The 24,447-nt window shown below is 40.5% G+C and overlaps 1 protein-coding gene and 1 long non-coding RNA gene across 2 annotated transcripts in view; one reads left to right on the top strand and one right to left on the bottom strand.

The window, feature by feature from the left end:
- LOC139044851 (uncharacterized) overlaps window positions 1-24,447 on the top strand; it is a 41,048-nt gene that overhangs the window by 8,181 nt on the left and 8,420 nt on the right. The gene's annotated exons all lie outside the window — the stretch shown is intronic.
- BTC (betacellulin) overlaps window positions 22,409-24,447 on the bottom strand; it is a 43,958-nt gene continuing 41,919 nt past the window's right edge. The window contains exon 6 of the mRNA XM_014865120.3: window positions 22,409-24,391. The gene's annotated coding sequence lies outside the window, so the exon portion shown is untranslated. The remainder of the gene's footprint in view (window positions 24,392-24,447) is intronic.

Genomic DNA, 24,447 nt, shown 5'->3' with positions numbered 1-24,447 from the left:
TGAGGACTGATTTGGAGTGACAGAGGTCAAGTCTCTGTCCCGGGTTCTAATTCTGTTGTCCTTTAGGCTACACTTTTTACTTCTTTGTCATATGTTTTATGTACTTTTTTCCTTGTTTCTGAAATGATACAGCACAGAAGATAGAAGAAAAACTGGAACTTTGTGGCTAGACAGACTAGGGTTCAAATTCTGACTCTGCTACCCACTTACTGAGTGACTTTGGACCAAGGACTTAGCCTCTCTGAACCTGATTTCCTCATCTGTAAAGTGAAGATTATACCTCACTTGAAGAGATGTTGTGAATGTTAGAACGAATTCTTAAAAAGGACCAAGCACGGTGCCTAGTCGCTGGCGCTGTTAAGTCCCTGAGAGCTGGCAAATGCCGGCCTTGCTCAATGTTTGGGGTTTAATGTGTAGTGGTTCTCTGCCTGGACTTCGGTTAACATCAAGTGCTTCACTCTCTGTAATTCTCTTATTTGCTGCTGCAGAAACATGACGTCCAAGGATCCTGTAGAAAGGAATCTCCTCCTTTGCCAATGCTTCCTAGCAAAATGCCCTTTAGAAAAATGCCTGCTCCCGTTTCAGTTACAATGAGAGGAGTTCTGTCAACTAACCCGGCTATAGATAGGGAGAAAATCTCTCTCCTGGGCTTTTACCCAGTATGAGCAAGGTGCCCAGAGAGCTACAGGCTTCTGAAGGCCCACAAGAAGGTTTGAAATTGGAAAAAATATATTGACACCAACACACAAAAATAAAAATCATGCGGCTGGCCCAGTGGCATAGTGGTTAAGTTGGCATGCTCTACTTCAGCAGCCCAGGGTTCACTGGTTCAGATCCCGGGTGTGGACCTACCCACTGCTTATCCAACCATGCTGTGGCAGGCATCCCACATATAAAATAGAGGAAGATGGGCACAGATGTTAGCTCAGGGCCAATCTTCCTCAGCAAAAACAGGAGGATCGGCAGTAGATGTTAGTTCAGGCCTGATCTTCCTCACCAAAAACTAAAACAAACAAAAAATATGAATAAATAAATAAATAAATAAAAGTCTTACTAAATCAAAATTCTTTAAAAAAAGTTTGGTTAAATAACTGCAAAATGCAATATCATATGTAGTGGGCTGAATGGTGGCCCCAAAGATATCAGATCCTAATCTCTATAAGTCTATACACGTTACCTCATTCAGAAAAAGGATCTTTGCAGATAAGAGTAAGTGAAAGCTTCTGTGGTATGAAGAGAATCCCGGCCTATCTGGTTGGACCTTAAATGCCGTCACAAATGTCCTTGTAAGAGAGAGACAGAAGGAGATTATGCACCCAGAGAAGAAAGCAATGTGACAATGGAGGCATAGGTTGGAGTAATGTGGCCACAAGCCAAGCAATGCTGGCAGCCTCCAGAAGCTGGAAGAAGCAAGGAACAAATTCTCCTGTAGAGCCTCCAAAGGGAGCCTGACCCTGCCAACATATTGTTTTTGAACCAATGAAATAGGTCTTGGACTCTGGTCTCCACAAGTGGGAGAGGTTACATTTCTATTGTTTTAAGCACCCAGTTTCTTACAGCAGCTATAGGAAACTAACACATATGCCAACGTGTCATCTGCACTTCAACTCTCGAATAAACAATTTAAAATTTGTATCGTAAGTGCACAACTTTCTAAAAGTCCTTTCATAAGTTTTACAGCCCTAAATAATGTGTAATACGCAAAGTGGGTGTGTTTTAATATATTTGATATGGTGAAGAATGGAGCCTCCAAAATAAGAGTTCCTAGAATTGTGAGCATCTGAAATGTTCCTGGGTTTGTGTGTCCTGAGACGCTCCCTACCAGTTAGGAATGCTCCGGTGCCATCACCCAGGATAGGGATTAAAGGCTAATTTACTGCTTAACTCCCTCCCTCTCTCTCGAATACCAAAATAGGGAGATAAAGCACATGGCTAGAGAAAAAAATAAATGTACTTTTGATGAGAATAACTTTTTTGGCCCAGCTTTACTATTAATTAGTATTGTCCTAAAGTCTCTGTCCAAGTTCTAAAACGCGTTTAGGTAATCACAGTTGGAACAGTTGGGGCTTTGTCTGGAACTCGCAACGTGGGTTTGCTTTCTGCAAGCTGTTGTTCTCGGAGAAATCTTCAGGATTGGAAGATCTAATGATTTCCCTGAAATGATTGAAAGACAAAATAATTGAACATGAGAGGCAGATGATGCTGGGCAGACGGCCCGGATGAGCCGTCTGTGAATTTGGGTGCCGCTGGTTGTGTGGGCTCAGCACAGACTCACCCCGCCTGAGCACGGTTCTCGTCTGTAAAACCGAGAGGCCAGCGACCTGACCTTTAAAGATAACTTTCCCTTCCGAAAGCCTGACTCTAATGCATCAGAAAAACGTCAAAATCAGTTTCACATCACCTCTGGCTGGTGATAATGGATGATTTTTTTCCTTGTCTTATGCTTTTCGGTACATCTTGACATTTTTGACAAGTGATAGTCCCCTTCAAAATCAGGAAACAATAGCAATAAAGGGAGCACTTTAAATTGCAGTCAATTTGTATTTATCTTCTAAAATGGAAGCGTGGGCCCCAGTTTATTTGCTTCAGTGCTCACTTACTGTCAAAGTCACCTCCTTTGCATAGACCGAGTCACAGACCTGGTCCCAGATTTTCTAGCTAAGAGCCTGACTGCACAAAGTGAGTTTCCCTCTTTCCTCCAATGACTCCTCTAGAGAGTCATCAGGGGCACCTTATCACATGGCTTATTAAGGTCTCTTTCACAGTGAAACCGAGTGAGCCAGCACTGAAAGACAGTCTCTAATAAAACCTGCCATTTATACAGCAATATCTTTTTTTTTTTTTTGGTGAGGAAGACTGGCCCTAAGCTAACATCTGTGCCAATCTTCCTCTATTTTGTACATGGGATGCTGCAACAGCATGGCTTGATGAGCAGTATGTTACCCCGGATCCAAACCCTTTAACTACAGGCTGCCAAAGCAGAGTGTATGAACTTAACCACTACGCCACCAGGCTAGCCCCACAGCAACATCTTTTTAACGGAGACTAATTTAATTCTTAGTCTCCCTTTGACTTGCGAGGTGGCCTAAGGAAACTTGTTTTGACTCAAGATGAATTCTAAATAACTATAAATCTTTATTATTCTTATCAAGCCCTTGCATGTGGTTTCCTATTCAAGTAGAGAGTAATCCACAAGGTTTGGCAGCTTACATATGGAGAAATGGAATTTACCTTTCTGAGGGATTTCAGCTTTATCATCACAGGCACCATTAGGTTCACCTCTGAATACAATTAAGGGAAGGCTCGCCCAGCTGATAATTCAAAATCCACGTGCTCAGCCCCGTGTCTTTTCTATTTCTTCCCTCTCACCTCCCTAGGTAGTTGTGAAACTGAAACACCCTCAAAAACTGTCACAGATCATTGTCATAGCGTAAACTACTCCTAAAAGTACTGTTGCCATGGGGATAGATTCCTATCATATCTTCCTTTTCAAGTAAAGCCTGACTGGAATATTTTTAGCAGTGGACGGTATAGTCTGTTTATTAAAAGTTGTTATTAATTTGCCCAAACAAGTTTCTGTGGGCTTAAAGCAACTGTGAATCACACATATCCATGTTGGCTGGAACTTTTTTTTAAATCTGAGTTTCTAGATCATTTTCACCATGTGAGTTATTTCCTTCCAAAGCTAATTATTAAAGGAAGCAAGGCAGGGTGAGAAGAGAAACAGCTAAGTGAAGTGAGAAAAAAGAAAACAGAAAAGGTTAAGCATTTTTCTTGGGATCAGAGAAATCTCAATCACGTAACAATGTTTTTTTACCCTGCTCTGAGAAAAAACAATTTCACTGGCTTACGAGAGATGCTGCAAAAGAGAACTAGGCAGGACCAGGCCAGTTGCGCAGCAGTTAAGTTCACACCTTTGGCTTTGGTGGCCTGGGGTTTGCCAGTTCGAATCCCAGGAGTGGACATGGCACTGTTTATCAAGCCATGCTGTGGCAAGCATCCCACATATAAAATAGAGGAAGATGACACAGATGTTAGTTCAGGGCCAGTCTGCCTCAGGAAAAACAGGAGGATTGGCAGCAGATGTTAGCTCAGGGCCAATATTCCTCAAAAAATAAAGAGAACTAGGTTTCTCAGTCAGTAAATCATGGCTGCATCTGGCAGTTGGTTCTCACAGCGGTAAATGAGGTGGTGGACCAGCTCAGGCGTTTCCATGCTTCTCTGAGGAGTTTGGAGGGCTCCAAGCACAAGCCCTAGGGGAAGTCTAGGGTCCCCACTCTTCAGCTCTTATCTGTTACATACATTAACTCAATAAGATTTTGCTAGAAAGATGTAGGATTTGGGGGGGCAGTGCATTGTTTGTTTAAGAAGAATTGAAAAATGAGAATGGTTAATGGTAGCTGTCATAATGAAATGTATTGCTTTTACATTTCACAGTGCCTGGCTCTATCAATTCTTTCCATCGACATCTGCCACTTCTAGTTTTCACGACACTGCAAGAGAGACAGTATTATTTCCTTTTTACAGATGAGCTCACTGACCATCCAGCTCGCCCCCCTCAAAGTCCCTTCCTCATCTCGTACTCTCTTCAGCATGTCACAAGCTACAGATGGGTAAATTGCAAGAAAGCCACCTCCACAACCAGCACCTCTGTTTTCCCACATAGTTTTGTAGGGGAGGAAGACATTTCCTCTCCCCAAATGGGGGTTCGTCTGGCCGGAGAACGAATTAAATTCACATGAGACAGAATAGCAAGAGAAAATTAAACAAAGCTTTATGAGGAACCATGGCCCGGGGCCTTTCTTCCTGAAGGAAGAAAGGGCACCGAAGAAGTGGGGTGCACATAGTGGTTATACACCTCCAAACAGGGTGTTTCACATGTGATTGAAATGTCCCTCCCACAATAGTCACAAGATTGCCCTGTCGGCACAGTGCTTGATGGACACAGCAGGTAGTGGTCGGCTATCTCAGAGGGCGTAGCAGGAGGCAAGTCGATTGTCTGGAGCTGGGTGGTCACAGGTGAGCACAGCCATCAGTTCCTAGCCTAAGGAAAGACGCTTAATCCTTAAAGAAATGCCAACGTTGGGAGGAGGAGGGAAGTCAGTTACAGGAGGTTACCAGACTAGCACAATAAAATGCAGATTTAAGTCCTTGCCTTTGCTATTGACTAAGAGTTTCTAGAGAGAAGGTCATCGCCTTTCTTCTTCCTGGTATAGAGAGGGAGACACCTTTTACAGATAGAGATTTACTTTACAAATGTAAGTGTCCTAAGGAAGGGCAAGTTCCATTCCTCAGAGCCTCCTTCCCTGTCCCAGTTTATCAAAAGCAATCAGCCTCAAATAATCCTGATGCCAAAGAGACATATCTTGGGGTGGCCAATTCCAGGTCCCCACAGTTTCAATATTTTTCTCAACTCCTTATGTACCTTACTGCTTCTCCCTCTCAAGAAATTTAGGATACATTTGGCCAGGACTGATCCAGAGAAGCATGCTCTAAAATAACCCCTCTCACTAAGTATAAATCAGTGACCTAAAACAGACCCTGCATGTACAGACTCTCCTGTTTATTCAACACTTATTCATTCCAAAGAGATGTCTACTGAGCCTTCTACACAGTAGGCACAGAAATAGGCTGGGTCCTTGTGGCGTTTCTGATCTGTGCCCCTGGAGTACGACCCCCTGTCTTTTAAACATCATATCAAGAGCCTTAATGCTGCCTTCAAGGAGCAAAATGACCCAGTCCAAAGTTCTCCTTAACACTTTCCCGGGCAGGCTCTCTGTTTCTCCTCGCAGACTGGAAACTATCGTGACACTTACTGAGCCATTAATCATGTGGTTCAGTCACCAAGCAGCGTTGCCACTCAAAACAGAGTCCAGAAACAAAAAGGGGTTTTGAAGTAACTGGATTTCTCCAACCATGGGAAGGGACTCCAGGAACCGACCGTGACGGTGTTTCTCAGTGCTCCCCTTTTCCCCCAGCCTCTTCTCTCACAGCGTGTCTGATGCGCTTCTTTTACCCAAGCTCCCTGGAAAACCCCTTCCCCGGCTCAGTGCTGTCTCGTCCTCCTTCTCCTGCTCCATGTCCTCTGGATCTCTCATCACAAAAGCCCGAACAGCCAGCCCAGCGGGGCTGGAAGCTCGTCAGAGAGCAGGAGAGGCAGGCAGGAGCAAAGGAAAAGTCAGGCATGTTTATGAGTTAATCACGTCTCTACAACACAAAGGTAGAAAAGATTCCTGCCCACCTGCCCTAGGGTGACACGTCCTGGAGAGGGGCATGTCCATCATTCTGATCTATGCTTTTCTCCTCCTGCGATATAGACAGACAGATAGACAGATGGAAGGGATGGACACATCTATCCTAAGAGGAGAAATTAATGTTTATATTTAATATATATACTAGCAAATATATTAATAATAATGGCCTATAATATATATTTATGTTTAAATATATACATTCCTATATCTATCTATATCTATATGTCTCTCCAGAGACATAGATCTGTCTACATAGATATAGATACATAGAAATATATAGGATAATAGAAATTGATATAGATATATATATAAAGCGAGAGAGAGAAATAGATATAGATCTATAGATATAGATATATAAAAGATCTGCTTCCAAATCCTATTCAAAGATTCCTCCTCACACACATGTGCACACAGACACACACACACACAGCCCACTGGTACACAGCCATGACATGAGATACCATCTCTTGAGATGCCAGCTCTTTTCCAGCTTAAAGATGCCAGCTCTGTAGGCCTGAGCACTTCACTCACGAAACGGCCTCCAGTAGATCGTAAAATAACAGTTAGAATGTGAATGGCCTGAAATTCTACCCCAGTTCTAATAACTAAGTATTCCAAAAGCCAAGTTGAAGTTCCAGAATGGAAACAAACCAAAAAAGAGGATAAATGAATTAGCTTTTGGTGATATTTTTTAGTGATGGTCCAGAAATGACAATCCGTCATTTAATGATATTGAAACCAGTGTGCTCAATTTACAGATAACGAAACCATGGACAAAAGAAGTAAAGTGCCTTGCTCAAGGTCACACCAGCAGTAAAGGGCAAAGCCAAGACTCAAATCTAGTCCAGAGATCTTTAAACGACCAGAAAAATGGTACCTCCCAGCTGGAGTCTCATCCAGAATTAGTGCACCTTTAGCTCTGTGAAACATTCAACCCAAGTGCTCTGTCTTCTGCCAGCTAGTTGCATTTTAGGAAGCATCCTAAAAAGGATATGAATTGTGTCTCATTATGTATCATCACAATATTGCCTACGATTAGTTAGGCAAGGTTTTCCCCAGGAACACCCCTGTTATGAGGCCTTGCCCTCCCACTTCACTTTCTCAGTTTGCATCCTTCTACGCCTAGTTGTCTATATCATAGAAGAAGCTGACTTTACTGAATATACTCAGATTAAGCTTGGCCAAGCCAAGAGCTAAATGCCACTTTTAATCTTTTTTTTTGTGAGGACGATTCCCCCTGAGCTAACATCTGTTGCCAATCCTCCTCTCTTTTTTAGCTTGAGGAAGATTAGCCCTGAGCTAACGTCTGTGTCAATCTTTCTCTACTTTCTATGTGGGATACTGCCACACTGTGGCTGATGAGGAGAGTAGGTCCACACCCGGGATCCGAACCTGCAAACCCCTGGCCACTGAAGCAAGTTGTGCAGAACTTTAACCACTCAACCACAGGGCTAGCCCCCCACTTTTAATATTTTTAATAGTCAACTTAAAAATAGCTTAAACACAGACCTTCAAATGAGAAACATTAATATTTTATACCATCTACTTTTATAACTAAAAAAAAGCTATAATCCTAAAAACCCAGGTGCAATTGTACCTTAACGTAAAAATATGAAAATAGAAAGAATAATCCAAAATTGTCTATTTCACAATAATCTACTTAAGCCAATTATGTTAAATTGTGTCTGTGTTGATGGAACAATTCCCAGTTAGAAAATTCTTTTTCAGATCTAGCTCCCTCACCGATAAGCATGTGAATTTGGACAATCCAATCCTCTATGGACCCCTAGTTTCTTTTCTGTACAGTAAGGAAAAAGAAGTCTAGAGCTGATGATCTCTCAGTTCCCTTCCAGCCCCAAAATGCTGTGTCCTAAACACTCCATACCGTGTAGGAAAACAAGTGGGATCTTGTATCTACTCAAATGCTAAAATGCAAAACCTAACTCTGAGCATAAATCTCAAATATACTAGAAAATATATTTTTTTTCTTATGGTAAAGTAGTTTTTGTGTTGGAAATTTCTGATCTCTATACCCCTTTTATCAAAAACAGTGGGTATAAATGTCCGAATAGTATAATAAGCCACTGGGGGGGGCGGGGGGGAATACCTCTATCAGAACAGCTACCTGCCCTCAGGAAACAATATGACAAATGCTCTTCCTCCTCACTTAGGGTCACTGCTTTTCAAAGGAAAGCCCTCAAAGAACTCCATTAGTATCTCTGGAGGCGTTTGTTAACATGAAGAATCCTAACACGCCCCTTCGTTTACCTAAAAAAACAAAATGTTGGCTGGGAGGAGGGGGTGGTGGTTCACAGAGAATGTCCTAACTCAGGCTGCCATGACAACATCCCACAAACTGGGTGGCTTCAACAAGAGAAATTTATTTCCTCGTAGTTCTGGAGGCTGGCAAGTCTACGATCAAGGTGCTGGCCAGCTCAGCTTCTTGTGAGAGCTCTCTTCCTGCCTGGCAGACGGCTGCCCTCTCCCCAGGTCCTCACAATACCCTTCCTAGACGCTTGCCTGTAGAGCGCGATCTCTCTCTCTCTTCCTTTTCTTATAAAACCATCAGTCTTATTGAATGAGGATCCCACCCTTATGATCTCATTTACCCTTAATGACTTCCTAAAAGCTCTATCTTCAAATTCAGTCCCACTGGGGGTTCGGGCTTCAACATAAGAATTTTGTGGGACACAATTCAGTCCACAGTAGAGGAGGAATTTATCATTTTAACAGGCTCTCTGGGTTGTTCTTTTGCACGCTAACATTTGAGAAACACTGGCTAGGCTCCAGGGAGAATTAATTTGCCTTCAAACAGCAAAATTTGACATCACATGTCCTTTCCTATCTTTAGATCATAAAAAATTTAAAAAATGGAAACAGAAAGAGAGAGAAGAGAGAGAAGCGAAGACAGGGACAGGGACAGAGAGAGAGCACGTGCCAAGTTAAAATGAGGTTTATAGAAGTGATTTATACATGATAATATAAATAAATAAGAATATGAATATAACAAATATATAGTTAAATAAATAAAATATATAAATCTATATATTTCTATATTATAATATATATGTATTATATAATATATTAGTTATATATATTTTTATATTATATATTATAATATTTAATATTTATTATATTATTATTATATATTATATATATTTATATATATATATATGGCCCAATGAGCGGTGTGTAGGTCCACCCCCAGGATCCAAACCCCCGAACCCCGTACTGCCAAAGCAAACACAACCCCTATGCCACTGGCCTGGCCCCTAAAGTTTATTTTAAAAAGTGATTTAAATGAATCAGACTCTACATGTGAAGAAATTTTAAGACTAGTGTAATTAATTTTGCCTAATGCTTAGAGTTCTTTCAATGGGAATAAAGAAAGAAATCTACATCAGAAAGAAAAAAAGTTATGAACAACTATAATGCCTCCTCAACCTCAAAAACAGAAAAGGACAATAAATTGCAAAAATCAGATAAAAGCATTTCCTTCACATTGGACACCATATTGCAAGTGCACTTAAGATTAGCAAGGCATAACATTTATTTCCCTGATGTCTGTCTTCCAAAGAGTTCACAGTGTTTGAGGGTCACCTAAAAAATTATTCATGTGAAATTTTTATTAAGACAAGTCAATTTAATTGAATTATTTCCTAATTATTGAGCCTTTTAGTTAGAGCTTCCAAGTACGCAAATGACTTCGAAAGCAAACTTTGAAGTTGCAATGACAACACCCTAAGGGAATCACATAGTGTTTTCCTTTGCCCAGATACGGCATGCAGTAAACACCTAAGTAAATGTTGAATGAATGAATGAAATTGCTCCTTATTGCTTCATTCAGCACACTGTCTAAGTTTGTCTCTTGACTATTTCATGGGGGTGATCATCAGTCGGTTTGGTATCTTAGCTTTTTTCTAAACGATCGTCTCACAGCATAATCCTCACTGGAAGCCCTGATTATTGCACTTAGAAACCTCTGTACCTTCTGGACTTGTGTGGCTGTTTGTAATGTGTGTTAGTTAAATCCAGAAGGTGGAGAGAGAAGCTGCTGGAGCGCATAGATTTCCTGTATTGTCTTAATATGTGCTACTCCCTTCATGCTCTATTATTGGAAGATAAAAATGGACCTCCCTTCTTTCTACCTGCTGTCTGTGCAAATCCAACCCATATCAGTGAGATTTGTTGCAACAAATCACCTCAAAACTTAATCGTTTAAGACAACAACCATTTCATTTAGCTCATGATTCTCTGGGTTATCAGAGCTTGATGGGGACTTTCTTCGCCTCAAATTTTATCCTATAGGAAGTTCGTCCAGGCTTTCTCACATGGAAGATTTCTAGACCAAGAAAGAGTAAATCCCAATGCACAAGAATTTTTTGTCTCTGCTTGTATCATGTTTTCTAGTGCCTATCAGCCAAAGAAAATCACATAGGTAAGTCTACTTTTAAGGGTGGAGAAACAGATTCCACCTCTTAATAGGAGGAACTGCTAAATATTGTGGCCATTTTGTTCCAATCTACCATGGTCCGCCCTCTGGACACAACTATTTCTATTCCTCACAAAGCAACATACACTGATTTCCCCAAGACTGTTTCCAAAGTCTGATCCAATATGGTATCAGTCTCAAGATTTCATATCTTGCAATTTATATCTTGTTCAAATATGGATGGAATCCTGGAGTGTGGCATCTTGGGTGTACCGCCTCTTCATCTGGAGACCTCCAAACTTATGAGAAGACATCTGCTCTTCACACACCTAACATGCAATGAAGAAACCAGGACAAAATAACCGTAACAGAGACTCTTGTTCAAAAAGGGAAGAAACAGAACAAGACAGCATTCACTTTTCTAGGAATTCTGTAATCCAACTGAGTAAATATCGTTAGATTTCCCTCCTGTGGCTAAAAGGAAAGCTCTCAGATCAGAATGCAGTTCTGCTCCCAAGGAGTGGTTACCTTGTCCATTGTTTATTACATCTTTTGGTTCCACTCCCTATACTCTTGCATCCACCATCTGAGATGTCCTTCATTTTTTGTGTGAATTTGCACCTAAGTAGCCTTCTTGGACTGCTTCCTTCCTGCTTATAAAAATTGGGTACCCAGAGAATTTTTTAATTTTGAACTATCTCAGTCCATTTTTGTCCAAATTTGCCTAGTATCGGGGAAGACTACTAGAAGAAACAACGTTTAAATTGAGACTTGAAGAATGGTGAGAATTTAGGCAGGTGAGGGAGAGGGTGAGCAGTGGAAGGAGAATAGTGTCAGCAAAAGGAATGTTTCCTGCCTGTGAATTAGAGGACCTCGGGCAAGTTCTTTGAGCCCAGATTCTGAACCCGTTTTCTTCTCTGCACAAAGGGACAGTAATAGTACCTATGCCACAGAGTTCTTATGACGGACAAAGAAGGTCTTATTTGTAAAGTGCTTAATACGGTATCTAGGACATTAGTAAGTACTTAATAAATATTTTCTACTGATAGTAATAGCCTGGAGCCAGACTTCCCGCGTTTGGATCCTGGATTTGCCACTTGACTAGCTGTGTGATCCCGGGCAAGATGTTCATCTCGCGTCCTTCAGCTCCTCTTCAAGATAACTCTAAGGACCTGTGCACAGGGCTGTTGGGAGGATTCGATGAGTTCCTACATGAAGCGTTAGACAACTGTTGCCACATAATAAGTGCTCCGTGAATATTAGCTTCTATTGGGAAAAAAGAAATCTCACAGCAGTCCAATGAGGAATCTAGAAATTATTCTATGGCTTTTAAGGAAATTGAGACTCAAAAAGCATGAGTACCTGTCCAAGTTCACTTAGCTAACGAATTCCATAAACTGAAACTCAAACACACAATTTCTGATTCCAGCCTCGCTCCGTGGGGTCTCCCTGAGCTCCAGTAAAAACTGCCTTCTGGGAACCTCAGGGAACAATCCTTGGCTAATTGGCATAATAATATTACCACTGGTAATAATGTCCCTTGGTCATTTCCAAATCAGTGAGGATGAATTTCCTGAGAATTTTCTGAGTTGTGGAGAAATAGATGGGAATTTTTGTCACTCTGAATTACTTGTGTCAGAATATTTTAACTATAGCACCAAGCAAATCATACTTACTAACAGGAAAGAAGTCTCAGATTTGAACACGAGCAATAGATGTGCAGAGAAAACTGCACTGGTCCTTGAAGCACTCTTCATCTTGTAAAGACAAAATGAGAGCTTTTCGACTTACAAAATAAATTGTCGAGAGACCCTTATGTAATAAGAGTGTCCAGTGTCAAACACCAATGAGAAAATGTCACCAGCGAGCTGAGATGCACATCCAATTCTGTCAGGCTCCCAATCCCTTACCCACCCACCACGCCGCTCGCAGCAACGCATGCTGCCACCAGGGGTCATTTGCAATTGCTCTTTTATGAGCTCCCGGATGAGAGAAAAAGAAACAGAAGAGGGGCTGGTGAAAAACTACTAAAATGCACAAAAACTTAAGGTTAGGGATGGCTTTAGGAGTCCCCTGGTATATCTCTGTAAAGAAACTGTGGTTCACATTTTCCTAGACCAAAGAATTTCAGATCTGAAAAAACAGTCACTAAGACCAAACAAATCCTTAATATTCAGCCTTATCTTTTTATTCTCTTTTGGTTTGGTTTCCATGGCAATCTGTATTTATTGGGCAATTCTGTGTGTATTTGCTGAAGACAAGTGATTGCTTATGCTCAGCCTAGGGGGGAAAAAGCAGTCTGGAGAGAGGTCATTTAGAAACAGGAATCTTGTTTTATTTTGTGGGAACTCTTAGGCTAAAGTCATTAAAAATAACTGAGGTAATTTCTTAAACTTTGTGGTAGACATTATCTGACAGATGAATTAAATTAAAATCAATTATAAGAAAAAGAAGAGGAGGAGAGAGAGAAAGAGAGAAGATGAGAGGGAGGGTGGGAGGGAAAGAGGAAGGGAATAAACACGTGTGGTGTGTGGATTTTCCCTGATGACCCCAGCTAAATTCTAGCCACTCTCATTGCTTGCCTTCATCCCCGAGGGCATTTTGTCTACATCCACTTCTGTCTCCACCTCTCTCATCCCTCTGCACTCTGACTTCTGCTTCTGTCACTGCAGTGAAGCAGAAGAAAGGTTGGCAGACTTGAAGGGAAGCCGTGTGCCAATGCCACCACCACAACCTGGATGTCAGTTCCACAGATCTAGAAACTCTACCTTCCTACCTCACACGCCTCCAATTCTCTGCTTCTCTGCTTGAGGTCTTTCTCCTTTTGCCTCACTGAGTACCTAACCCTGCCCTAGTCTTCCCTGGCCGTGATAGTCAGCTACTGCCAACCAGGAAGCTTAGTTTCCCTGCATGCATCAGTTTCTTTGTGGTCTGGATGCTGAGTTGAAAGTAGACACCCTACCCATGGCCTGCCCCAGCAGAGTGAGCTAACACCATGGAGGCTATGATGGACCGTTGAGTCAGAGGCCAGATGAGGTGATTGAAGCCAATAAGATATGAGGAGAAGTCAAGTCAGCAAGGACAGGATGGTCACTGCTCCCCGGGATCATGCCTGGGCCAACAGATAGGACCATGAGGTCACTCGCCTCAGAATTCAGCATCCAAGGCCAGCAGAATACAGTAGTCAGGCCAGGCGATATGCCCCCAGATAATAGTGGATGCCAGCCAGAACAATCCAAGGACCCACGTGAGACGGAAGCCCCTTTCGTCATCCCCTGCAGACCACTTTAGTGAGAGAAATAGGAAGAGATGGAGACTCTGTGAGAACCTGAGCTTTGTATTCCAAGGAATTCAGGAGATTTCTGGAAGGGACTTTTTACATTACTCATTTGGGCTAAGTCCAAACCAGATTGAATGTTTAATTAGTTTATTTCCCCACTTACCAGCATATGAGCATTCAGGAGAGAAAAGCTAATTAGTAATGGACTAAATTAATTTATTAGATTTTTTGCTGCACAACCAATTTGGAGTGTGAGTCGCATTTTTTTACTGAAATACACCCACACAAGTTTGCATTTTTCAAGGAGTTCACAGCAGCTCTGAATGTTAAAGCTCCTAGCCTATATTCACACCTTCAGAAATACCATTCACTTTTGTCGTTCCACCTCTTTGCAAAATCTGTATTTTTAACCCTTGAGTACAATTTATAGATTGCAAGTATCAGCAAGACATCTTAACTTAGATGCTCGATAGGCAACCTGAAACTCAATGAAGGTGCAGTGGAAGCTTGTCTGTCCCTAAAGTCAGCTCCCAGCTCACCTTGCTCTTGCTGTCATGAACACGGCATTTCTAGTCTCCCTTCTGACAGAATCAAAGGCACCTCTGTCTCCTCCTTTTCTCATTTATTCCCAACTGTATCTAATGTCAAATCCTGCTAGATTTTTTCTTTTGAAGTGGATCCAGGTTTTACCCCTTATCTCTCCGTTTCTACTTTTCCCTTATTATTGCACATCAAGATACTGCAAATCAAGATACAGGTTTCTCCTCAGGACCTCAGCATCTGTGCCTCTTAGTCCATCTCCAGTACTCTTGGACGATTCTTCTCAAAGCTGTTGTTTCATTATTTCTTTCCCCTGCTCAACACTCATCTTTTTCTTGACCTGGACTTTTTTCGATCTCCAAGTCTACATTCCCAATTGCTTGCTAGATCCTCTACAAAAATCTTCCCAGAGGGGCCGGCCCAGTGGCTGAGTGGTTAAGTTCACGCGCTCTGCTTTGGCAGCCCAGGGTTTTGCCAGTTCATATCCTGGGCGCAGACACGGCACCACTCATCAGGCCATGCTGAGGTGGCGTCCCACATAGCACAACCAAAGGCACTCACAACTAGAATATACAACTATGTACTGGGGGACTTTGGGGAGAAAGAAGAAGAAGAAAAAAAAGAAGATTGGCAACAGATGTTAGCTCAGGTGCCAATCTTTAAAATAAAAATGTTCCCAGAGTCCTCAAATCTCATTTTTTTAAGCCAAAATCATTATCTCTACTATCTCACCCTAGCTTCCACCGCCAGCATGCTCCTCCTCCTCCAATCCATATCTCAGTTCATCACACCAAGAACTGCCTGGTCATGAGTCTGGAGCTATCAGTCTTCTCCAATGCTTCCTTCTCTCACATCCTCAAATTCAACAGATCACAAAATCATGTTGATTCTTGCACCAAAATGCCCAGAGTACATCATAGCCTTATATTTATACCTCCCAATTCCAGCTCCTGTCATTTCTCCTGCCTTTGATCGCTCAGCTTTCCAATTTACCATTCTCAATGCCTGCAGAATTATATTCCTAAAGGATGTGTCTTATCATGTCACTTGCCTGCTCAAAAAGCTTTGTCTTTCCTGTCCAGTAAAGTCCAAGAATTTGTAGCATGACATATCAGATGCCATGGCCTTGTCCTGTCCCTACCTGACAGCCTCATCTTCAAGCATATTCCCCAAACACCCCATGCTGGGCTCTTCCATACTGGGGTTGTTAGATTTAGCAAATAAAAATACAGAATGTCCAGTTAAACAGCAATGTTTAGAACATATTTATACGAAAATGTTATTTTTTGTTCATCTGAAATTCAAATTTGACTGGGTGTCTTTCTCTTATCTCTCAACATTCTTCCATACAGCCTTCTCCAAATGTGTCCCATATTTACAAACCCACATAATCTTACTTGTAATGGTTGCTGTCTCCAAGTGAAATTCTTCTCCCTACTTTCTTATTGATCTCTCATCCAGCCTATAGATCTCTTACCAATAGAAAAGATCCAGCTCCTCTTCCCTCCCAGGACTTAGACCTTATCTAAAGTTCTGTAGTGGGATGAACTCATCTCCTCCCCTTTCCTAAGGTGCTCTTTATTAAAGAGAGAAAGCTTTGTGATGTAATTCAGGGGGTGGGAGTGGGAGGCAGAAATCCTTGCCAAGCATAATAATGCCGAGATATTAGTTTCCAAGAAATAGTGTAAAAAATTCTCTAATAATGGGGACACAGATTACTTTGGGATGGGTATGTGGAGAATGGTTTGCTTGATTGCATACTTAATAAAGAATCATGGAAGCCCTCTATATTTCTCCACCTTACCTAGAAAGGGGGAAGGAAAGAAGCTAGCAGACCTCAAGATAAAGCCCATCCCTTCTTGTGAAAAGACACAGGCATTCGATGACTAAAGCTACTAAACTCGTGAGACACCAGAAGAACCTGAGGAGACTGAGACCGGATTAGGAAAGAGGAACTAGATTGCATGGAACAGGGAGGAGAGAGGGTATCTGAAGGGAGAATACTGTGAGGGGGAAGTAGAGAGATAGGCCCTGGGAGTCCCTCTGAAGGCCTGGGATGACCCTGATTGGGTCCAAATTCTTCCCTACCTGTTCTTATCCTGAACACTGAAATGGGGATGCTACAGAGGTGTCCAGTACAGATTCACTTTAAGGAAAAGTAAGTGAGGCAGCATCTGGAACAGGAAGAGAATGAATATCCCTTACCTCCTGGTCATAGGCTGACCAGCCATTGCTTCAAAGTGGGCTACTGAGGTAACTCAGAGCCTCTCCACACAGATGATGACCCAGCAGGAAAGGGTTAGTTTGATCTCAGCTTGAACCTCCCTAGAGGAACGCCTTCTTATCTCTACTTCCCTATCACATCCCACTCATTCTTCCAGGCCTAGATGGCTGCCACCGCTTCTGAGCAGTCTTCCCTAATCCCTTCAATACCTAGCCCATACTAGCAAGGGATTATTTGCACATGTAAAACTCTCATTTTCTCTGTTAGAGAACAAAATTCTTGGGGCCACAGACCAAGGCTAGTTCATCCTGTTATCCTGAGCCCTTGGCCCTATGCTATGCATATAGTAAATGCTGAATATTCATTGGATGAATGAACGCACTTACGTGGCTTTTTATTATAACTATTTGTGTATATGTCTTTTCTCCTACTAGAAAAACTACTCTGTCTCTTGTTCTCCTCTCCACTCTCCCTGCACTTAGAACACGTGTGTGCATGTTCACTGTCAGCTTTCAGTGACATGTAACCAAGTGAATTAGAATCTGAAGGTGATTTACAAAAATGAAAAGTTTGATTTTAAACAAGTGACTGATGTCGCATGAGGTGACGTTATTACCATGAAAAAAGATGTTAAAGTGTAATTTTCAATGTATTGGAAAGGTTTACAACATTAACATCTCCCCTATGATTTTTTAAAAATACTACTTCTTAATTATCATGAAGGTAAACATCTGCCTAATCCAGCCTGAACGGTGACAAATTCTAGATTGGTGGGGTTTAAATTAACGAAGTTTCATTGAATTCAAGAGACTCGAGCAATGTGGAGTTAATTTTGGTTATTGGAAAAATATTTTTTAAATTACACCAATTTGTGTAAAGCTTTACTATTTGTAAAAGCTTCAGGAACAGCTAAATACTTTACAGGCTGTTTACCTCTTCGTATCCTTTGTGGTTCGAAAAATTACTTGGTCTCATCAAATTAAATACTCTCTAATAAGAGCACAATATGCATTCCTTACATTAGTGAGCATGCCATCTTGTTCAATCTATATGTTTTATTCATATACTCAATGTCCTTCTCTCCTATTTTCAGATATTTTAACTTAAGAAAAAATAGCTAAGCCTGTTAAACCTGGCTGAAAGTTTGCATTTTAAAAACAAACAAAAAACTAATCAGCTGGTTGCTACAGAATCCTCTTATTTTATTCCTGTTCACTATTTCACTTTTCAAAATGTCTCAAAGTTTTGTCAACCACATAGTCTTGGTAATCAGTTATTTAACCAACTGGCAGTCCAGAACAACACATTTCTGTTTCTTTTCATTTGGCAGGTAGATAATTTCAGTGCACGTTTATATCAAAGTCTGAGATACCAAAATTAAGAGGCAGTTGACAATGATTTACTAGTAATAAGATTTGCAAGGGTACTTAAGCTTCCTGAGCCTTAGGTTTATTATCAGGGAAATGGGTATAATAATTCTTACCGTGCAGGCACATTGTGAATAGCAAACACGAGAGGTTATTCCCGTCCCTGGCCCAAGCTATTTCTGACACCTCCAGTGATGTTGTGTGTACAAGCAGTAAAGTCCAACTCTACTTCCAAAAATAGCTAAATTATCTCAGCATAATTTAAAAATTATTAGGCCTCTAATTATTTTCAATAGCATTCTAATAATTCTTCCTTAATTTTTCTCCTTGAGTACTTTCGAGGGGGGAGTAGGGAAGGGAGAGAGGAGGAACATAGGGAGAGAAATGAGGCAATTTCTTAGGACCAGTCACTGAGCTGGAATTCTTCACCTAAACATGGCTTGTCCCGACAAGAGTAGAAAGACATTCCTTCCCATAGGGATCATAAAAACTTAAAAATACAGAGTACTTTCACTGTCAATGCAGTGACTCAGCTTCCAAAAAGAATTTCTTGTTTTCCTTAAGAGTGATTAAAGAACATCATCATCATCATCATCATCACTGTTATTGATCTTACTAATAATAACTAACATTAATTGAACCCTTACTTAGAGAGTGCTTAAAATATCCCAAGTGCTGGGCTAAGCATTTTGCAGGCATTATCTCATCTAGTCCTCTCAACGCACCCTATTTATTATTTATTTTCCCCTTGGTGGTGAGAGCAAGAGTAGGTTGAAGTAACTTGTCCAGGGCCTCCCAGTCAGTGACAGACCTGGGGTTGTAGCCTAGATCTGTCTGTATAAAGATCCTACGCTTGTAGCCTTGGCATTGCAATAGTTCACAAGCCAGTGTCCCCCTATCCCTTCACCTTTTATAGAATGATGGGGAACACTGGTTTGCTCAAGAGTTCAGATATTTTTTTGTTTTGTTTTGTTTTGTTTTGTTTTGGAGGAAGATTAGCCCTCAGCTAACTACTGCCAGTCCTCCTCTTTTTGCTGAGGAAGCCTGGCTCTGAGCTAACTTCCGTGCCCATCTTCCTCTAGTTTATACGTGGGACGCCTACCACAGCATGGCTGCCAAGCAGTGCCATGTCCGCACCCGGGATCCGAACCAGCGAACCCCAGGCCGCCGAGAAGTGGAACGTGCGAACTTAACCGCTGCGCCACCGGGCCGGCCCCAAGAGTTGAGATATTATGAAGCGCAGTGGAGTGAGGAGGCACAGTGGGACAGTACCCAAGAGTAGAGTACCTTTACTTTAGGAGTAAAACAAACGAAACCTACCAACCAAACAAAAAACATTGTGTAAATTATTATTTTTAGAATTTCTAGTTCCGGTTCATTGAGTAAACAAATGTTCCTAGGGTGTTAAAAAAGAATACGCCAGAAACAGGTTTATTAAAATTAGTATTTTAATTAGTATTTAATTATTAAAATTAATATTTAGAAGTGTTCAAAAATGCTTCTAGAGAGTAAGTCAGATAAAGGTTCTCTCTGACTTTTTACTAAAACCCAACATACAGAAAATAGTTATCTAGCTTGGATCACAGAGTTTCAAAATCTTTTATTATTCTGCTTACATCTTATAAGAATAATTACACTTGCCACAGCAAGTGACATTAAGGAGTTCTGTGTTGGTGAAGAATTTTGTTTGTTTGACTTATTTTAAAAAAACTGAAGGAGAATAAAAAAGAAAACCCCTCTTGAAGTACCTCTGTCACACATTTATTTTTATTTTTGTAGCTTAAACTTGAGTAAGAAGAACAAAATGTGGAGGAAAAAGTCTTTAAAAACATTTTTGGTTAAACATTTCTTTTAGAATACAAGTACTGACTGTAATTGTTGACTAAACATACCTAGAGATCCACATTTTGAAATTTGCAATAGCAGAAACATTCCTAATAATTTCTCTCCTGAAAATAATCGCTGATATAGTTTTTGGAGGTTTATAGCTTATTTAGTTTCCTAATATAGAATTTCAGACTACTTCAAACACCAATAGCTGACAGGTCCCAGAGAAGAATGGTTTACAGAAGTGCCAACTAGATGTTATTATAAGATACGCATTCCCAGGATCCAGTAACATTAGCAAACAGGCAAGAATAGACTATTTGCACTTTATGTTCCAGTATTAACGCTCAGCTGCCAAAGATGATCATGTGGAAACAGGTTACTTTGCAGAAAAATATTCTGAAGTATAGAGAATTCTTTGAAGAAGAGCAGATGCCCAAATGCAGCACCCACATTCATCAACCATAGCAAAAAAAAAAAAAAAATGTATAAACCAAGATTTTTATACCAAAGGAACATAGTTAAACTTTTTTTGCTCTTGACAGTCATTATTAAAATATGTACATTATTTGGCAATCAAGAGAAATCTACTCATTCTACCATATACTGAGTCATTCTGTAAATGCTATCTTCAGTTTCATGCTCCAAAACAGCGGGATAGGTTAAAAGTCAGTGACAATGTCCTCTGGATAACATAACTTCTTGGCTGAGCCTTGTTTTAAATTCCATGCTATGAAAGTGTGTATCCACTATAATACAAGCTCCATGAGGTCACAGATATTTTTAACTGTTTTCTTCACTAATGAGGGCCCAGCACCTAAGGTACTTGGCACTAGGTTGGTACTTAATTAAATACTTTTGAATGAATGAATGATAGAATGCACCAATATATTTAGGCTTTCATAAAATCTCTGCAGGATATACTAAAATGAAGGTCTCATTAAGTCAATAGCTTGGTCTTAAAGCCAAGGGAACTGAAATACGTCCTGGATTTCATTCACAAAATTTTGCGCAAACCAGGACCTTATCCAAATAGAAAGCTATTTGACCCAGAACATTTTCCCCCACTCTCTATGTAACTTGCCTACACCATGAGCAAAGATATAGAGTACGAAATGCGAAAGGCCGAAATAATCCACTTCAGGAAAGAAATCAAAAACTCTCCCCTTATCTCAGCCCATGATTTAATAATATAACATCATTGGAAGCAGGAACCTCTCACCTCCCAGCTCGTATGCCCATATACTCTACTCTGTCATGCCTGAGCATTCTGGAACAAAGCATGAAGCCTTGCTTCCTTCTCTTCTCTTATTCTCTTGTAGCAACACCCACCCGTCCCTCCACTGCTAGAGCTTTCCAAGAAATTCCGTAGAATTTGACAAGAATCCTAGAAATATCCGGACTTACTGAAATTCGGGGCAGAGACCTTTATTTCTCAGAGCCAGTCATCAGCTCAGATGTAATTGCCTTCAGGAGTCTTCCCTTATTCCTTCCAAAGTGGCTGTCACCCTCCTCCTTGATCCCGTGATAACCTGAGCCTCTCTCAGAGCACCAAATGGTACTGAAATGATCAGTAAGTAGCTATTTCTTCCTCTAAACTGTAAACTTCCTACAGGACCTTGTCTATTCCTCCTTAGCATTTGTCCTAGTGGGTGGCATAGCACCCAGAGTACAGAAGGTTCCCAATCGACGCTTGCTGAACTCCCTGCTCCCTCTCCATGTTCCCCTCCAACCACCGTCCTGAATGGCCATATGGTGAAAATTGAATATTGTTACTAGAAATGATCCTCTAATACAATTAAAGGCACGATTTGAACACCATAATGTGATATTCTGTTTCATAAATTTGATATCTGTTTCATAGATGACATAGAATGTCATTTCTGCTTTAAGAAACTGTTGTCCACAATCTCATGATGCATTGGAGTCGATCAGGGTATTGGTTCCAAGTTACAGAAACCCAAATAGAACTAGTTTAAGCCAAATGAGGAATTTATTATAAAGATACTAACATGCATCATGGCGCCCACAGACAGGAATGGCGTAAGGCTAAACTTTGAGAACACATGTAACGGGGACTCAGACTGTCAGGGACCTTGAGTGTCATCTCTGTTCTGCTCTGACTAGCTTCTTTTGCTTTTCTGGTCCACTTGGAGCAAAACATGACTGCCAATAGCTTCAAAATGGACATTTTTATACCCCAAAATCCCGAAGAAGACTAACTTCGGTTCAAGTTCCCAATGCCCCTAGAATGACTCCAATTAAGTGCGCACCTTAAACCAACCAAATGTAGCTGAAGGTGGGGTTCAAAATATGGCCAGGCTGTTGGGCAGACAATCTCAATTGTGTCCACCACAATTCCACATTCTTTAGTTTCCAAGAAAACATGTGGTCAGTAGAGACTATTTCCAACATATTAGAGGTAGTCTCTATAAAATATAAGGTTTTTTACAGCAATAATGTTCAAATTTATTTCTATTAATAATTCATTTAACAGAAAATTCCGAAGTAAATATATGTATGCTTTGTTTTAAAAATAAATTTATTTGTTACATGATAATATTGACAGTGTACATAAACAAGGTCATTTAGTATAAGCAAAACAATTATAAAACACATTTTGAAAAGATATGAAAATCTTTGAGGTTCTTTCTTGACATTAGACCTACCAAATTTCAAGAGACATCATTAACATTTTAGGATCAAAACAAACTTTCCAAGCCTGAATCGTCTTGAGAGATTCCATTGGTCAATCAACCTCGGTTCAGGAAAGAAGAAACACCAAGAGCATTGTTTTTTGTTTTTAAATGCTCTAACAAGCATGTTTCAAATGCTCTTAGTGTCAAAGAAAATTGAGAAAGAGAAGAAATGAATGAGCCCAGAAGGGGGCTTTTGAAAATAAAGCATACATAACATGGATCAGTTGGATATAATCCTATTTCAACAAGGGCCATTAAGTTAGGAGAAAAAATAGATTTAGAAAGTTAGCAGTTGTTTGACTTTGCTCTTATTGATACTTGAGCTATTTCTGTGTTATACAGAAGCACAGCCTCAGCCTCACTCAAAACACGACGAGTGATAGAGGTGAGAAACGACTTCACCTTGTGTCGGAATTCTCTGCCTTCACTTTGTGTATGCAGCCTACGCTGCAAAGTAAAACTTGGAAAGATTCTGGAAAAGAAGATGCTTGGCTGACAGGCACAACAGCCAAAATGCAGCAATTTGGGGACACCTTCCATCACTTTTTGTGAATGACCCACCCAGTCAATGTAGAAAGTTCTGTATTCTATGGAATATTGGCTAAATGTAGATTTTGCTTTTTCAAGTTTAAAAGAGTCTTTATCAAATGTACCGTGGAGTTGAAGAAGCATTTGGCAAGAGAGTCCTAAGTAATAGATGATTATGGTCATGATTTCATTGCACCAAAATTCACCTGAGAGCAACCCCAGGAAGTGTTTTTTCAGAAGAACGAAAATGAGGATATGGTCACAATCAGTCTCGCTTGGGTTCTGCGGTGCTGTCACTGACCATTACCCTGGGATAACCAGCTTCTTCCAGTGCGATTCTTTATACTTTAGTGAGCATAAACACTTACCTGGGGTTTAAAGACTGTCAGGTATTTATCTTCCATCCCTATTCACTACCCTAGCTATGGGGCAAATCTATTTGCTTTACTAATGTAGAATTTATTCATGTCACTGAGAATTTAGAAAGGAGCAAAGGAACGTAATAAAACACAATGCTATGGAAAGCGTGGTGATAACAGTAACATATATCCAGGATCCTGCATTCTGAGTTTCTGCAGGAAAATGACCCCAGACCTCAGAGTCATGGCAAAACGCAGTTCAGTATAAGGTCCTGGGTTCTACTAGTGAGTCAGGCTGCACTGACTTGGATGAACAAAAATGATGGTTAGGAGCACAAACTTTGAACCTGGGTAAATCTTGGTTCCAATTCCAGATCCACCAGTTCCTAACCCTGTAATTCTGGGTTAGTTTACTTACCTTCTTTGGGCCTGTTTCCACATATGGGAAATGAGGATCATAGTAGATATCTCCTAGGCTCTTCAAAGGATTAATGGAAATAATATATTTCAAACTCTTAGCACATAGTAAATGTTGGATAAGTGGTGGCTTTTTTACTAATTCAGTTCCTAAGGTCTAAACTCCTTCCTGCTTTTTTTTTTTGTTTGACTAGTAATCCTGGTGACTAGTAAAACTTAATTGGAAGTTTATTAAAATTTCCCTTCTTAACTGGGTGCTTTTTCCCAATTACTAAGCAATAATAAAATTACTTATTATTATTATTATAAAAACAATAGTAAACACAAACTAACATTACAAACAAAAAGTAAATACACTATTTAAAATTCATTTTTCTAGCTGTTTTCCTGAGACACATTCTGTCCATTTTCAAACGAGCAAGGCATTTTGCAGCTGGCCACCAGTCTGGAGGTACTTTCATAGCCTGTAGGAATAAGGAAAAAAACAGCAAGCCATTTAAAAGAAATGTACTATGCAATT

Source organism: Equus asinus, chromosome 3 (genome assembly GCF_041296235.1).
Source record: "Equus asinus isolate D_3611 breed Donkey chromosome 3, EquAss-T2T_v2, whole genome shotgun sequence".
Classification (NCBI taxonomy): Eukaryota; Metazoa; Chordata; class Mammalia; order Perissodactyla; family Equidae; genus Equus; species Equus asinus.
Note: the sequence above shows the minus strand (reverse complement) of the source record. Positions and strands in the feature narration are given on the sequence as shown.